The 17,195-nt window shown below is 38.0% G+C and overlaps 1 long non-coding RNA gene across 1 annotated transcript in view; it reads left to right on the forward strand.

Annotated features, from left to right (window-relative positions):
* The window catches only part of LOC310739848, a 125,767-nt gene that overhangs the window by 24,563 nt on the left and 84,009 nt on the right, over positions 1–17,195 (forward strand). The window lies entirely within an intron of this gene.

A 17,195-nucleotide genomic window follows, 5' to 3' on the forward strand; every position in this document is an offset into this window, starting at 1 on the left:
TTCTAGAAGAAAACGGAGTCGGACTGCAGAAATGCCTGCTGGGTAAGTTGTGCTTTCAACATCCACAGTGATGAATTTCATTGCCAACTGATAGGAAGATATGAAGTAGCATTTAATATAGTGGCCAAGGAGGTTCCATGCTGGGGAACAAGGTCTGGTGTCTTCTAATACAAAATCTCTGCAATTTCAATTTAATGTTCATATATTTTATTCTGCAACGTTTTATATGCACCAAAGTATCCACTTATACCATATACAGCAACTGTATTAAACTCATATTTTCTGCTAGGTAGCATGTCAAATGCTTTTAGCACAAAAAAATACATTAGCACAAATCCAACACACTGGTGGGGGGGGGGACCTTTTTAGAAGCCTGGGAAAACTGGACAGGATGAAATGGGGACAATCTTAGAAGAAAATCCGTTTCATAATAACTAAAAGTGTTCGGATTGAGTGTTAAGTTCTTCCAAAGGACTTTTCATAAACCACACTGCTTCGCAATCTTGCCGATCATCTAGCAATGCATCAAGGCCCTTCTATGTTCTGGCACGGAAAAAAACTTCCCCTAGATGCCTCAAAAGCCGAATCGCAGACTTTCTTTAACCGAACCTACAGATCTACATGTTCACAAGGTACTTAAATGAGCACAAAGGACAGTAGCTTAGTCCCTGACCCACTGTGTATTCATTAATAGACTCGTCATTTCTGCCAGGTCTGAATAAAGATGTCTGCCAAATGCCATAAATGTTCACTTTCACCATTAGCCAGCAACTTATTCTCCTTAGACATTAATCTCATGTCCTTAGCAGAACGTTTATTACATTTAGGCTCAAGTCCTTCATTTCCTATTTTAAATCCGTTATTGTGTCATTTTTAAAGGTCATAGAAAAATAATCGCTATTTAGAGTTGATTTTTTTTAGTTTTTTAGTTTGACACTAAAACTTTTTCCACACTGAAATTGCTTTTTGATTGCTAAGCCCTCCTTTGCTCTGACATATATTTTCTGTTATGCCCACACATTTTCTGAGATTCAGGTCAGAGCTTTATGTTGACCACTCCGATAGTTTGTTGCCTTTAAACCACTTGAAAGTTCGGAAGAATGTTAGAGATTCTAGATACTTCACTTTCCTCCTGATATCGATTTTCAGAAGTTTACCAGTCGCTTTCTAGCAGAATTCCACTAAACATGCTTCCACCACCACCACGCTTCACGCTTGGGCATACCTTTGACATAATCCTGAGGAGGAACCTGACTAAATAATAATGATATATATATATATATATATATATATATATATATATATATATATATATATATATATATATATATATATATATTTTTGTAGCATTTTCATCCCAATTCTCTCTTATAATTCCCTCCACTCTTCTGGGAAGATGTTCCACTAGATTTTGTAGTGTGCTTGTGGATAATTATGTTCATCAGCCACAAGGGTGTTACAAAAGGCAGGTACTGATGTAGGTGACAAGATCTGTAGGTGCAGTCAGCGTTTACAATCATCCCAAAGGTTTTCGGTAGGAAGGAGATCAGAGCTCTATAGCAGGCCACTCAAGATCTTCCTCTCCAAAGCATGTAAACCAGATCTTCAAGGAGCTCACTTTGTAAACAGGGGCATGGCCATGCTGGAACAGTTTTTGGGTTTCCCCAAGTTTAAGTGAATGCAAAATTTGATTACAGAGTACCTAAAGACGTCCCATACAATTGAGTGCCTTGAGCATTGTGGTAACAGTTTGGAAAAGAATCAAACACACATATAGCAGGAAAGGTCAGGTGACCCAATACTTTTGGAAATATAGTGTATATATATATATATATATATATATATATATATATATATATATATATATATATATATATATATATATATATTAGAGTTGTTTGGATTTTTCCATGATATTAAGGATAAAGAGGCACTTTGTCTTTAAAGCCTGTATATAGCTGCAAATCCTTGGCAAATTAGAGTTTTTTTTTAAACCATTGCATCAATTTCTGTTATTAAAGCAACGTTCAGACTATGAATGGAGTCTACATACTGTATTTAAACTTTCAACCCACTGAATTTTGATATAGTGATTTAAATCAGAAATAAATCTGTGTAGTTGATTGCAAAATGATCTCCAATGTGATCAGTAGACTTGCCAAAAGAATTGTAGATTAAGATGAAACGTGCGTAAGATTTGTTAGGTTAGATATTATGTAACTATATAAAGACATTTGTGCTAGAAAGAAGGCTGTAATAATGGGTTGGAGTAGATCTTGAGTGTCCTGCTATAAATCTCAATCGTCTTCCCAGAAGAGTGGAGGCTATTATATAAGCGAATGGGGTCTAAATGTGAAATGGGATGCTCAAAAAGCAAATACCAACCATATAGCTAGGTGTCCACAAACATTTATTTATAAAGTGTATATGCCTGTCTGCCTGTTTGTCTGTCTATCTTTGTATTATAGGATAAAGTGTACCGAATTGTTCCGTATGAGGCGTGCATTCAAAAAAATCCATTCAACAGACAGACTGGATAATAAATTCGGCTCTCGGTCTTAAAATACTGCTTTTATTACGTTAGGTCTAATAAACTTTTTAAAACTCAATCCACTCTGCCTTCAAAAAAAATGTTCTCGTTCTTATTAATTGGACGAAGGTACAGAGATTTTAGAAACACGTTCCTTTTAACCACGGCCCGATCCTGTAATCAAAGCCACCAGTGGGAAAAGCTTTATCTTCCAAGCCACAAACCCATTTCATAATTCACCTGAATTGTCTGGAGTTCTGTTCGGAGACAGATTGCTCCGAGCTATAAATGCTGTTACTGCAGGATGAAGGTGCTAAATAAAGCGGCATGCTTTGTCAGCCTAGATGGCTTACAAGTAAGTTTTGTTTCAGTGTCTGTTTGGAATGTGTTAGGGGAAAAAAATTGTGGTTTAATTTTCGTAGATTATAGATACTACATGGTTTCAACAACAACAAAAAAAATATATATATGTATATATCAGCACTGAGGGCAGCCAAGAAACACAGTCATACACTCCGTTAAAGTCTTGAACACTTCATATTATAAATAACGTCATTCAGCACCGGTGCCTCAGTGTATGAGGAGATTGTTTGCATTTTAGGGTAATGCAAGCGCTGAGTGTATAATTTCCTCATGTAAAGTGAAAGAACCCTGAAAGAAACATCTTCTGCTGCAGGTGACACTGTAGTCTGTGGATAATAATGGGCTTGCGAATGTGAGTCACGCCTGCAGGTAAGCTCAACTTTCAGAAACTCATTTCAAGACTGATATGATCTAAAATGCGGTATATTTATATAACACTGAATTGTCCTGTACCGTATACTGTTGCATTGACATACTAGTGGATTTTGATTGTAATAAATTACAGTATTTGGAAATGTATAGTCCATATAGATAGCACACAGTAGTATAATAGTGTAATGATATCTAGTACTAATGCTAAATCCTATATGTATGCTACAGTACATCATGAAAATATATAATATTAAGGACATTTGAATATTTTTAGCCATATGTGGTTCTTTCCCTAAATTGTTACCACAAAATTGGAGGCACACAATTTAATAGGATGCCTTTGGATGCGGTCGCATGACGTTTTTCCCTTGAAATTGAACTCAAAGATCGAAAGCTGTTCCAGCATGAGGACGCCTCTGTGCACAAAGCTGGCTCCATGAAGATATGCTTGACATGGGTTGGAGTGGAAGATCTTTAGTGGCCTCCTACAGAGCTCTGAACTCATCCTTATTAAACACTTTTGGAATGAATTGGAATGCTGACTGCAATGAGCAGAAATCCCAACATAATATAGTGGAACATCTTACTAGAAGAGTGGAAGTTATTATAACTGCAAATGGGGACTAAATGTGGAACGGGATGCTCAAAAAGCACATACCGATATTACTTTCGGGTGTCCACAAACTTTTGCTCATATAGTGTATATACAATGCACTCCACTAATGTTTGCACCCTCGGTAAATATGAGCAAAAACCTTTCGTGGAAATCCCAACATTTTTGACAAAAATCGTTGGTGAATATATGTCTGCCATAATTATTGGCACCCCTATGAATTCTTAAGAGTAATATATATTTGAAGTATTTTCCCATTGACAATTTAAATGTTTTCATACACCTGGCTTAGTGAATATGAGGTAACAATACACCAAGCTCAATCTTCCCAATGGCTAAGACCAAGGAATATAGGTGTGATGTGCAGAGAAAGGATAATGTGTAGTTAAGGATAATTCAAAGTCTTCTTGATGAGAGAAGAAAAGCCAGACTGGTTATAGCTGACAGGAAGTCTAGAGTAGCTCAAAAAACAAATCCTAACCATGAGACTTTGTCTATTGGTGTTGCAGATGATGTCATAGCTCTAACTCTTGACTCGGTGGATGACATCACTTTCAGCTTGCGTCAGGACACCCACAAAGACCTCATAGCTTTGGTGAGGACATCGCTATTCGACCTCTTAACACTGGAGAGGACGTCTCCTAGGACTTTGTCGCAATGCTTTGTTGCACTGAGGTCATTTCTCAAGTGCCCTGCTCTGTAAAAGTTTCCTGTTTTGCCCTCCTGCTTTCCCAAGGCCATCATTCCTGTGCCTTTATCTGCAGAAGTCATTAATCAGTATGTCTCTCTACTCGCTAATTCATAAAAGTTCCCCTCAGCACCCGTTTGATCACTCGCCATGCAGAAATTGTTTTCATTCAAGCCATGCCTGCATTCGACCTCCATCCGTTGCCTGTAATAACCCGTTCTGGTTATCGACCCATACTTTAAGCTGCGATTAGAATCGTGTCTTGCTTTTTCATCTCCAACCAGCACAGCTACGTTTTCAAAATACTCAATCCAACATATCTGGCAGCATTAACCAGAGATCAAAGATCATATATTTCTCTATTTTGATATTTATTCTTGTATTGCTGCTACATAATTGTCTAATACACATAAAAGAACTGTGATTTCCATTGCCACCAAATATACTTATATTTCATAATTAAGTGATACTTTTTCAGAACACAACACATCATTGGTCCATTCACAGATACAGAACCTCATTCCACACCCTTGATCCACTAGTGCCTCCTCTCACAGTGCACTTATACTTCACACAAATGAGACTATACACAGCTATAAAAGAAAGCACTCCTGCCCCGGTCAGCATTCCAGCATTCCGAACCAACAAGCCACCGGAGACTTTAGCCACAAAATGCACACATCCAAACCATATCACACTCACACACTGAGGCACATAATCCACACTTACTGTACCACTGGTGCTGCCAAGTGTTTAAATATACATTTCACACGCCTTTTTATAGCTAAAGGAAAAGCGATGTAAGGCATTTAGCTTAGCAAACTGCTCCCCACACACACAAACACACACACACACAAACTTAGCCTCATGTGCTGTGTTTTAAATAATATACTTAGTTCTAATTTACTATTTAATACAGGCCACAATCAAAGCTTAGAAATCAAAAGAGACTTAAATAATGTTTTGTTGGTCTTCAATGCATTCGGCTTTAAAGAGAATAAAAAAAAAAAGTTTTGACACATTACTTGGGAAAAGCTTTAAACCATCCATCCCATTGCCGATTTGACTTTTCCTGACAGCTAGAGATCACCAACGAAATATTTAAATCATAAAGGAATTTTTTAAGGCTTTGCGGTTGAAATCTCATGTTTTATTGATAGGCAACAGGCTTATCATCCAAAAAGTTCAATGTGAGGATATTAACTCCTCACTTAATTTAGCTTTAAAAAAAATTTCTCAGTTTATATTTGACAGTGAGAAGAACAGGCTTTTAGGTCTAAATGGGAAAAAAAAATGTTGAAGACAGATCGGGAAGTTCTACCAACGTAAACAGTGTCAGTCAAGACAGAAACTTCATACAGAGAAAAAGCCAAGCTCAGGATCAATCTGGGAGCAATCAGGTACCAAAGTCACAGGGCTGTGGTGTGTTTGGTCATTTTGTAATGTCAATCAAACGATGGATTTCAAAGTCCATTTTGGTTACGTACCAGAGGTCGATCCGGAGACTCCTCTTACCCAAGCTGCTTTGACTTTTTTTGTTGTTGTGCAATTTGCACAATTTGATTCTTGTCTTGACTCTTGAACTTGTACCAAAGTTACCATAAAATTGAATGAAATTCTCATCCCTTGTTGGAAACCTTAATATTCTTAATGCAAATGAACAATTACAAAGCAGGCCCTGCGTGGTTATTGTAAATATAAAATATGTAATTATGGATGTATTACATAATCAAGAATATAAAAATCGTACTTGCTTCCCTACATGGCAGCGCCTCCAGGACAGCATTTGATTGTAAATCAGCCTGGACTTTAACTCTGTCAGTCTTCCAGGCTCAAGCAATTTCTTCCCAATCCAGTGTGATTACAAGGGTCCTGGAGGGAAATTCATCCAATCTAGCAACTCTGCCCTGCACTTGACAATTCCAATGGATCCATGACAGGTATATATGAAAAGATAAGTTCCTCAATCCTTTCTGATTTTCTCATAAATACCCATAATTCTATGGGATAGTTGTTTTAGCATCATCTCTTTTACTCACAAAGATTACCTATTGTCTAGGAGCACTATTAAATCTGATCTCTTATTGGACTTTATCAGTTAATCAGTATGAAGAAAAGTGATTATGTTGATGGCTAACAACCTTCCATTTGATCCTCTAGTGGCTGAAGACAGTGTATACACTCACTGAGCACTACTTAATGAGCCAATTGTGCGACAGCAATGCAATGCATAAAATCATGCAAATACAGGCGAGTAGCTTCAGGTAATTCACTTCAGATGTTAGTATGAGGGAAAAACGTAGTCTCAGTGATTTCGATTGTGACATGCTTGTTGGTAGCAGATGGGCTGGTTTAAATATTTCTTTAAATGTTGATCTCCTGGGTTTTTTTTAAGCACAACAGTCTCTGGAGTTTTCTCAGAATGGTGCAATGAAACAAAACAACCAGTGAGTAGCAGCTGTGCAGGCAGAAATGCCTGGCTTCAAACTGAATCAAAGGCTACAGCAATTCAGATTACCTTTCTGTACAATTGTGGCAAACAGAAATGCATTGCATGACACGTTAAATCTTGAGGTGAAGACTAGAAAACGTAGGTCTGATTAATCTTGATACCACGAGGTAGCTATGGCAGGACCAAAAGTCATTACCAACACCTTGAATCCAACCTGCTTTGTGTCAGAATGTCTTGTTAATTCCGAACTTACATTACTTCAATGCCATATCATGTTTGAGTATTATTGTATCCCTTCATGCCCACAATTGACCAATCTTCTAATGGCGAATCTCCTAGCATTAGCTAGCTACTCTTTAGGAGCACCTTGTCTCAGGAGTACATGGTTCCACAACTCCAACTGACTGTATAAAAGTTAATAAGGTCTCATAGTCACACACTCTAGTGTTTACAATATTTCTCACTCTCCAGAGTTTTTATGATTAATAATCACACTCTTGGTGTCGCCCAAATGAAGATGGGTTCCCATTTTAAGTCTGTTTTTTTCCCCTCATACCATCTAAGGGAGTTTTTCCTTGCCACAGTCGCCATAATTCATTTATATTTAAATTTTTGTTCTATAATTCTTACATTCTGTAAAGCTGCTTTGAGACAATCTCCATTGTGAAAAGTGCTATAGAACATACATACATACATATACATACATTCAGCAAACAATCCTTTTATCCATTTTCTAAAGTCTGTTGAAACACTGCCTTCCAACGGAAACAGAGTCTCATCCAGAATGAGTAAAAGAACAGACTGTGTACTGCAAGTCTTGGGTTACAACACAGGTCAGCAATCTCTGAGAGAGACAGAGATGGAAAGAGTCCGATGACCTAGAGAGAGTCATTTCACCTAGACCTTGTTTTGCTTTCTCATTCATTCCTTCATTTGTAATCAATTATATTTGAATAGCACCTCAGCAACTGACACTGTCACAATACCCTTTTTTTTAATTTAGAAATCTGGATCTTGGTACTTGATGAGAAAGAAAGGACAGTTGAGAGAAAAAACCTTGCTGACACAACATGAGAACGACAACCTGAGAGGAACTAGAGGAAACTCAGGAGTCGCAATCCGTAAGCAAAATTCTCAGATTTTCAAAGTTTTTCGAAAGGTTAGGTTTGCGTATTATACTGGGAATTTATCAGAATGTTCCAGAACTGACTTCTATAACTAGTATATCTATATTCAGCCTGGATAACACTGGATTGTGTGATTATATGCTATTACAGGTTTAGAAAAGTGAAGGCAAACAGGGCTTTGTATCCAGCATGAGTATATGAACTCGAAGAATTGTAGAAAAAGCACTATTAAATCATTATGATTACATCAGTAGTTGAGAGGAGACACAGCAGGTAAAGGGTGTAAAATTCTTGTGCTGGCATCACATCAGGCTACTGGTGTACATGAAGGGTTTGACAGAGGTACAGAGTGCTCTTAAGCTACAGTGTTACATGAGTTGCCTGATATAGAGCTCTGACCTCAACCCTATTGAACACCTTTTGGATGAATTGTAGGAGTATTATCTTCATAACTGAGGCCGATACATTCGCGTCTTGATGCATAGCCAACCCTATTGTGATGCAGCGCAATTCGATTACAATTCAACACAATGTGATGCATTGGAAAAATTATGATGCTATTCAATTCGGTTATTATATCCAATATGGTACTGATAGTTCACTTATATTGCTTTGATTTAGACAGACAGCAAATCATCTATTTACTTAAGTGACTTCTGCCTTCTAACGCATGACCCTTTCACAAACATGCCTTTATAGTGCAAAAAGAAAAAATATTTAAAAAAAAACAGACGTCCTTTTTCTGTTCTGTCTCCAGTAAGTTACAGCTCTACCTCTGCCATGTTAATCTGTAGTCAATGTGACTGTCAGGCCATGCCTTTTTAGCAGCGGTGGTGCTGAGAAAACGCCCCCCCCCCCCCCCCCCCCCCGAGAAACAGCATAGCAAAGAGAAATCAATCTACATATTAAATATTGGTAACAAATTGGTTAGTTACTGTCTGAATAATAAAAGTAAAGCGCATCTACTAATAATTACTTAAATGATAAATCAGATTATTTCCGATGCCCACTTTTTTAAACCAGTGGTTCACATCGTTAACTTTTATGTCGACTTATATAATCTTATCATCCCTAATGAATTGGAGCACTGGCTGCACCCCAGACCTCTTCACCTCACCTACATCAGTACCTGACTTTACTAACGCCCCTCTAGCTGTCCACAAACTTTTGTCAGTGTCAGTTGTGTGTTTTGTTGAAATGTGTAGAGCCTTGCCAAGAAGCTTATACCATTGTGCGTCTTTTACTGTGTTTTATATTTAGATATTTCGGGTCAACATTGAACCAAACTCTATATTGAATGTGACTTTGATGGTAGAAGCATCTAACAAGCTCCAGAATATTCTAAAACATTTTCTAGCTACATACAGTGAGAAAAATAAGTATTTGAACACCCTGCTATTTTGCAAGTTCTCCCACTTAGAAACCATGGAGGGGTCTGAAATTGTCTTTATGCAGCTAACGACCTCAAACAGGTGCATCTAATTTAGGATAATAAATGTAGTGGAGGTGGACATTTTAAAGGCAGACTAACAGGTCTTTGAGGGTCAGAATTCTAGCTGATAGACAGGTGTTCAAATACTTATTTGCAGCTGTATCATACAAATAAATAGTAAAAAAAAATCATACATTGTGATTTCTGGATTTTTTTTTTTGATTATGTCTCTCACAGTGGACATGCACCTACGATGACAATTTCAGACCCCTCCATGATTTCTAAGTGGGAGAACTTGCAAAATAGCAGAGTGTTCAAATACTTATTTTCCTCACTGTATATGAACGCCCTGCTGAATGGTTTCAGACTGTTGCTAATGTGTGGCAAACCAGAAAAGTGTAAAAAGTTTGGCATTTTTTTGTATTATGTACTTCGGATCTTCGTACTGCAATCCCACCTTACATTGCGGGACACTGGGGCCATGTTTTTACACTTGTTCCTCTCAGGGTTTCTTCTTAATTTCCATAAAGGGTTTTCTTTTCACTACGTCTATCCTTTTTATCCTTTGAGACCGTCGTTTTCTTTGTTAGTGAAGAACTCACTCGAGGCAAAACGCATCTATGATATACTTTTTAAAGTGCACACACTTGCACAGTCTGGATTATAAATACACAGCAACACACACTCCTAGTGCCACAACACAGGAGTGGAACAGAGGGGCAGAGTCATCGGAGAGAGAAAGAGAAGTGCTTTGATTACATGTCTGTGCTTATGACAATCAATACTGCACGGTGTCAAAAAAACTCACAGAAACACCAAAAAAATAGCAGATCGAAAACAGAAGGTAAAGAAAACAGAGTTCGAATTAAGGAAGACGTGCACGAACTTCTTGAGCGTGTTGTACGCGTCGCCTGCTGTGTGTGTAAATAAAACGGATTGAGGATAAAAAAGAAAAGACGAAGACAGATCAAAAGAGTGCTCAGGACGCTTATAGCTTATAAAAAAAAGCAAAACTAGATGAAGCGCAGAGGTAGAAGGGCATACTTCGGTTACCTGCCTGAGGTGGAGCTATAAATAATTGATACGTAGCACCATTAACACTGCTGACGGCATAAACGAAAAGTTCCTCTCATAAAGCATTTCTTTGGGGCTCTGGAAATCTTTTATTTTCTCCACTTACCAGCATATCCTCATCTGTAAGTCAAACTAGACCAACAGAAAGAACTGTAAAAGCACCATGCAGTGGCGCATGTGATGTTTAGAAGCAGCACTGGCTCAAGTGGTAATGTTCTGGGTTACTGATCAGAAGGTGAAGTTCAAGCCCCAGCGCTGCCAAGCGATGGCTATTGTGCATGACCCTTGACCCTAAATCTTTTCTTTGGCTAGCATGTTGACTCATGGCAGATTCTATGTGGGATATGCAAAGAAAAGAGTTTCATGCTATTGTTTTCAGTTTTCTTAAATAGTTTGAATGTATTTAATGGCTAATTCTTGGAATCTGTGCCATATGATTAGCAGAACTACTAATTTATTAGCTATATATCAGTATCATGTACTGTTAGGCTACGTCTACGCTAATCTGCATATATTTGGAAATGGAATTCTAAAAACGCTTCGTGTTTACTCTTTAGTTTTTAGTAGTTTTCCAAAAGTTGCCACACTTAAATGTCGGAAAACGCTTACATCCCTGTACCGCGTTCGCGCAAATCGTAAAAAAAAAAACCCCGATTTGACCTACGTCATTTTTGCCTGGTGTTTACCGTATTTACATTTTGGCTCTTTGAAAAGTCACGGCAATGACTAAGCATGCAACATCGGTTTCGAAAGTTTTCACAGTGTGCACTGCGACGCTAAAACTCAAATTTATCCAATTTAGAAGGCGCTTTCAAAAAGCCACGTTTCCGTTAAATGCAAAAGCGTCTCAGTGTGAACAGAATGCGATTTTAAATGAAAATGTGTAAGTGTGGCTTAAAAACACTCCACTCACACATTTCAATCGTTTCCTAAAAGTCGCACACAGAAACTTCGGAAAACGCGTATGTCCCTGTACTGCGCATGAGTAAAACGTAAGACGTCGCTAAACCGGGCACGTGACTGCATCACATAAGGAAAAACGCGTCCTCGTTTTTTAAAAAGCCTCCGTTTATACAGTCCACACTGGGACATGAAACGGCGTTTTCAAATTTTTCCACTTTGGAGAGCGTTCAACATCGTCTCAGTGTGGACAGAAGGCCATAATGGAGAGAAAAAAATTTATTTTCTACATCAGCTACATTTTTTAAAGTTTAGAACAACAAACAATCACTCTTTTTTTTTTGCAAGAGGGCGATACGGAAGCGCAATTTCAGTGACAGCCACAAGCGACAATTCAACAAATGATGCATGATGCGTTAAAATCCGAATGATTCGCTTGTCCGATTCCTCTCACTGCCTCTATTGCCTGTGTGATTGATTGTTTTTTATACTGACATATTTGGTCACCTGTCAAAATGTGTACCCTATAATGTCCATTATAGGGAAAAATAAAGGTTGGGAGGAAGTAGCAGAGATCATTGATTCCTCTGGAGTGTGACCGTAGGGTCCGATTTTGATAGGATTTTATTATTTTTTAAATTGCATTTTCATGATTTGAACACTGAAATCCTATTTCGGTTTTGTTTAAGAAAAACAAAGCTAGCTTAGCAGCCGCTAGTTAGGTGATAGCTATGGTAAAATGTTGCCTATGGGATCAGTATGTAGAGTAATATCGGTAAGCAAATGCCCTTGGGAACAAACTGAATTGAAATACGGAAAAAAATTTATTCAGTACAGATTTGTCCAGAATTGTACCTTCAGTGTATCTTAGCCGGCAGGAAGAAAGCAGAGTCGAGTGTCTTTTTGAGACTTGAGCCTCTCTGATGGTTTGTCCGTCCTTTCCGATGGCAACACACACCGTGATTTGATTCACAGAAGAATTCCCAAGTTCCTAACCATCCTATATGGCATTTTGCAAATTCTTGGAACGTGTGCTTTTGACATTGAAAGAAGTATCTGATGTATTTGCTGAGAATTATAGTTAACCAGCTGCCTGTATCTGTTAAATAAAATGACTCACCTCCTGCAATAAAAAAAGGCTCATTAGATGGGGTGGATGAAATTCTTGGAATACTTTACAGCCAACAGGAAGAACGCAGAACAAGTAAAACTGAGGACACCGTCCATATTTTGCTCAGTAGGGGACTCCACTTTTTAGCATGCACTATATGGACAAAAGTATATCGACACCTGACCTTTACAGCCATATGTCATTCCTCTCAAACTGTTACCACAAATTTGGAGGCACACAATTGTATGTAGCATGTCTTTGGATACAGGAGTCAAGTCAAGTCAATTTTATTTCTATAGCGCTTTTCACAACAGACATTGTCTCAAAGCAGCTTTACAGAATTTAACAGTTAAGGTGAAGGGTGTGCAAAAACTCCCTTAGATGTTATGAGGAAGAAACCTTGAGAGGAACCAGACTCAGAAGGGGAACCCATCCTCATTTGGGTGGTTATAAAACTAGGAGCTCCTAAGCAACTCATAAAATAGCTCAACATTTAAGATAATTATAGATCCAACAACAGCTTCTCCATTGCCAGAGCCTTTAAACACTCAAGGAGGTCCAGTGTCCAAAGTCCACATGAAGTGGGATCCAATAGGCACTGGAACGTCTCTAGATGGTAGGGGATAATTGCGAGTTCGGCATCTACTTCTTTAAAGGTCCACAATCTTCATAAGGTGGGATGTGCATGTGATCAGATGTACTGGAGCACAAGGTTATGATGTGATGTGTGTTATGTGTAGGACTCGCTAAAAAGATAGATCTTTAATCTGTGCTTAAACTGGGAAAGTGTGTCTGAGCCACACACTGTCAGAAAGACTATTACAAAGTTTAGGAGCTAAATGTGAAAATGCTCTACCACCTTTAGTGGACTTTGCTATTCTTGGAACTACTAGAAGTCCGGAGTTTTGTGCAGGAAATTTCCCCTTTACTTGAACTAGGAGACCCCAAACCTCTCCCAGCATGACAATGCCAATAAGGTTATGCTTGACGTGGGTTCAGAAGGAAAATCTCCTGTTATAGAGCTCTGGTCCTCAACCCTACTGAACCTCTTTGGGATATACCCCAGCATCCTCACCTCACCTACATCCTTGTGTCTGAATGAGCACAAATGTTCACACATATATTTCAATGAGATGTGCACATCTCATTGAAATATTCTGCAAGACAGTAAGAATGAACAGCCTCCTGTGCACACAATAAATATGGCTAATTGGAAATAAGCATCTTATTCTCAATAGGTTTCCCAAGGGGTTTATTTTCAAACAGATGTAATAGCTTACAAACTGAGATAATTATGATGTCTCCCTGCTATACTCAGAGTCTGAGGCCTAACACAAGCTTTCCAATTCACCCTCTCAGTATGGGAATATGACAACATCTGAAACAAGGTACACCTCTAAATTTCCAGATGTATAAAACGATCATTTAACATACACAAAAAGCCCTATTCCTAGACCTTCTAACATTGGTGTTGGGCTAGTAATATGAGAATCTTAGCTGATCTTTTTCATCAATATTTTCTTCTTCTCTTTCTTTTGTTTTATTTTAGCAAAGATAAAGCACGACTCTAGCAATGCTCGACTGGTACCACATTCTCTAAGGGTATGAGGTAAGTGTACCTCAAGTCTCCTCTCTGTTCTGGCACCAAGGTGGTGGAATGTACTTCCTGTAGGAGTCCCTGGCTATCTTCAAGCGTCGAGTGAAGGCCTACCTCTTGCTGAAACACTTAAACTAGCACTTTTTCAGGTTTGCTTTGTCCAAAACTAAAGATATAAAATATCTGCCTCATGGTTTTGGGCTCTCCAGGATGCCTTTTGGCTCAGCATGGTTGTAAAGAGTAGCTATTTGAGTTACAGAATTTCTCTCTCTCTCTCTCTCTCTCTCTCTCTCTCTCTCTCTCTCTCTCTCTCTCTCTCTCTCTCTCTCTCCATTATTTGCATCCCATCAGAGCCAAAAGGAGTTCTATTGTAATTTTCTAATTGGACGCATTCTTTCATTTCCTTAGTCATTACACAATCTGAAAACACAACCGATGCGAAAATATCAGAGTGCCACAGAAACACATTTCTCACGAATTTAGTCCAATAACAATAATCCAATTAGCTCCTGTTATTCCTCCTTATCAATACACTTCACACGTGTTAACAAACGCAGTGCTCTGGGTTATAAGAAGGAACTGATAATGATAATTAGGATATTTCCTTTGAATGAATTGATTTCAATGACTTAGCATTATTATCATAAATTTTTTCAGATAGCTTGTTGTTGTTTTTCTGTTGTTAATCTCTGTGGTGGTGGTTAGCATGGCAAATTAGAAAATAATTAAAACCTGAACAGAACTAAAACACAAACACACACACAGTAGTTCTTTGCCAAGGATTGGTTCTTATCTCTTACAACCTCAAGGACCAAAAATGAGAGATGTAAACAACAGCTTTACAGATCACCCACAAACAATTTGGGCTTGTTAGCATGATAACATACACACATACAGTGAGAGTGAAACTAATTGTCTTGAGTCTTGTCTGATTGCAGGTCCACCTCCTGGCCTAAAATCAATGTCCTTCTGAAACACAGAGGCCGATTGCTGATTGGCCGGATTAATTAGGTTATTGATCGGGTCACTCCAACCACGACAATACATAACAGTATATAATGAGTTACTTTCTATTGCCACTCAGAATCGAATGTGTCAAAAACACCTACGGTACATTTACTGCCATAAAACTCTTTCGTAATTCTCTAAAATCCCATTATACCTGTCATGAAAAAATTCTACTTTTCCCATTGAAATGCTTCGGAGGTCTGCTTTGCAGTAGATTATCTGTAACACCTTATATGGCATCTGTACTGAATGAATCTTAGCAAGTAGCTTCTATATAAAGACTTATTTCCTTCTTAAAGATGCAAAAGCAATAAGTTCTGAAATTGGCAAGAGAAACCATGATAACATTACATTTACGTTCGCCCAAGATCAATACTTTCTCTTTGATTAGCCAAAATAAAGAAATGGTAATCATATACAGCTACTATGGTTTTTGGGCAACACATGCATCTTCCTTTTGTTTCTATGCACCAAACTTGGTCATGTAACAGTGATTTATAAGATTTACTTTGACCAAACAAATATATAAATGTCCAGATGTTCCATGTTATTTTTATAGAAAAATCCTTCCTTTGCATACATTTAGGGGGATTTCTTTCTGACCTTGTGATCCACTTGATCCCAGTGCAGTTCAATAGGATTTAGGTGCAGTGACTGGGCAGGCCGTTCCATGATAGATAGAACTCCAGGCGATTGTTTGCTCTATAAATAACGCTTACAGAGCTTGTACGTACGCATCGGCTCATTGACTTGTTGTATGACTGTATAGTTGTATGGTTGTAAGTCGGCTCTAGTGAGCCGCAGTCCCGTTTGGAATTGTATGGTGTTGAAGTATGGAATGGTAGCCATGTTGGATCAGTATTCCTTTCACTTGGAATAAATCTCCAACCTTCCCTGCTCTTAAACATCCTTAACCATTAAGCTTCCACCTCCATGTTTGACTGTGGGTGTGAGACAGTCTGCTAACATCATCTCTCCAAAAATGTCAAACTTGGACTCATCTGTCCACAGAAAAAGAAGCATGCATATATCTCAAAATCCACAAAAGACTCTTGTAGGTGCTGTAATTCATTTTTTAGGACAATAACCTATTGCTCTATTATTTCGTATATTTTTAGTGCATATTAAAACAGTATACGACATAGGAGTGTAGAAGGAAACTGGCTGATTCAATGTTTTTGGAGCTCTTGCTCTTAAGTCTTAATTATTCAACATCAAACCAACAAAAAATAATGCGCTTAATCAGTCGGAACGCGTATTAACCTGTTTCATTTTTTCAACCCGATGCTTCTATTTACCAACAGACTGCATTTTACTCTGAAACTAGTAACAGAGTTCATTTTTTCGGCCCACAATTAGAAAATCAACAAACTGTAAGAAAATAATTGGCATTTTAACCATTTTCATTATTTTATTATTGGAATAATTTTTTATTATTGATCCTTTAATTCTAAGAAGAATTAGTTTCTCAGATGTTTCATACGGATGGATGTGTACAGGTAGCCAGATATGAGTGAAAAGTAAGTTGTGGGACAAACCTTTTATAACTTGTAATAGATGATGCATGGAAAAGATGTTTTGGGCATGACAGTTTCACACGTTAATGCAAATAATATGAGGTTTTGTAGCATTTTATTAATTTTGTTTCTTTTATAATGGTGACATACACTAAAAAGTATGACACCTCAGTATAAGATTGATATTGTGGTATTGTTTTTTTCCACATTAAGTCCCCATTTGCTGTTAGAATAATCTCCATTCTTCTGGGAAGACTAGATTTTGTGGAGATGTGTGTTCATTCAGCCATAAAGGTTGTAAATAAAGTCAGGTACTGATGTAGGGTGGTGATGAGGCCTGGGTTCAGTCAGTGTTCCAATTCATCCCAAAGGTGTTCAATAGGGTTGAGGTCAGAGCTCTATAGCAAGAGA

The sequence above is a fragment of the Silurus aristotelis genome, assembly GCF_946808225.1.
Source record: "Silurus aristotelis genome assembly, chromosome: 17".
Taxonomy (NCBI): Eukaryota; Metazoa; Chordata; class Actinopteri; order Siluriformes; family Siluridae; genus Silurus; species Silurus aristotelis.